The sequence below is a fragment of the Solanum tuberosum genome, unplaced genomic scaffold, assembly GCF_000226075.1.
Source record: "Solanum tuberosum cultivar DM 1-3 516 R44 unplaced genomic scaffold, SolTub_3.0 scf00139, whole genome shotgun sequence".
In the NCBI taxonomy this organism is placed as follows: Eukaryota; Viridiplantae; Streptophyta; class Magnoliopsida; order Solanales; family Solanaceae; genus Solanum; species Solanum tuberosum.
The window spans coordinates 513,232-514,441 of record NW_006239063.1 but is presented as its reverse complement, the minus strand read 5'-3'; positions in this window follow the sequence as shown (position 1 = coordinate 514,441).

Genomic DNA, 1,210 nt, shown 5'->3' with positions numbered 1-1,210 from the left:
CGTTTAGGGGTTTATTAACGACCTTAAGTCGCGTTGAACCCGCCACAGCGACTGTCACCCCGCTATAGCGGCCCTGCCAGAGCGGCAAAACCCAGCGCCAAAGCGGGTTACCCGAGACAGTGAGATATTTAAAGAATTCCAAAATCCTCATTTCACAACACACCTCTAAACCATGATGCTCAGAAAATACCCTTCACGCTAAGATCGATTCCGGGAGTTCTACTCGCCCGAATTCAATTCCGTAAAGTCGTATGGGTTCCTTAACAAGTTATCTAACTATTCATGAAATCAAAATCATAAATGATTCACCTGATTGTTACCAGATTTCCCTACATCTCAAGACTCCAATTTTGTCCAAATCTGGACAAGGTTGGGAAAATCCAAATACTACAAAAAAGTTTTCTGGACCCAAATTTTCCCCTGTTGGCATTTCTATAACGACAGGAATAGGTCGTTACAATAGATACCAATTTACCCATCGCTCGTCCCTGAGTGACAAAACTTAGGAAAATAGGCAAAGGAAGGAACGAAGTAGTACTTCAATCGACGAACAATTGGGGATACTTCTGTCGCATGTCCCTCTTGGTCTCCCAAATAGCTTCCTCAACTGGACGATGCCTGCATTGAACCTTCACGGACTTAATCTCCTTGGTCCTCAACTTACACACACCACGATCAAGAATTGCAACCGATTCCTCCTTATATTGGAGGTCTTTGTCTAACACAATTGAGTCCCAATTAATGATATAATCCCCGTCACCATGTTACCTCTTCAACATGGATACATGAAATACCGGATGATCACCCGATAGATTAGGAGTTAAAGTCAATCTATACGCTACCGGTCCTTCACATCTAAGAATCTCAAATGGACCAATGTATCTAGGACTTAGCTTACCCTTCTTACCAAATCTCATCACCCCTTTCATGGGTGATACCTTAATAAGAACATTTTCACCGGATTGAAAAGCCATGTCTCTTACCTTATGATCCGCATACTTCTTTTGACGACTCTTGGCTGCTAGAAGCTTAGGTTGAATACTCTTAACCTTATCTTGAGCATCCTTCACTAAATCAACCCCCAATGGTTTCACATCTCCAGCCTCAAACTATCCTATGGGTGATCTACATCCCCTTTCATATAATGCCTCAAATGGTGTCATGTCAATACTGGAGTTATAACTATTATTATAAGAGAACTCACACAAAG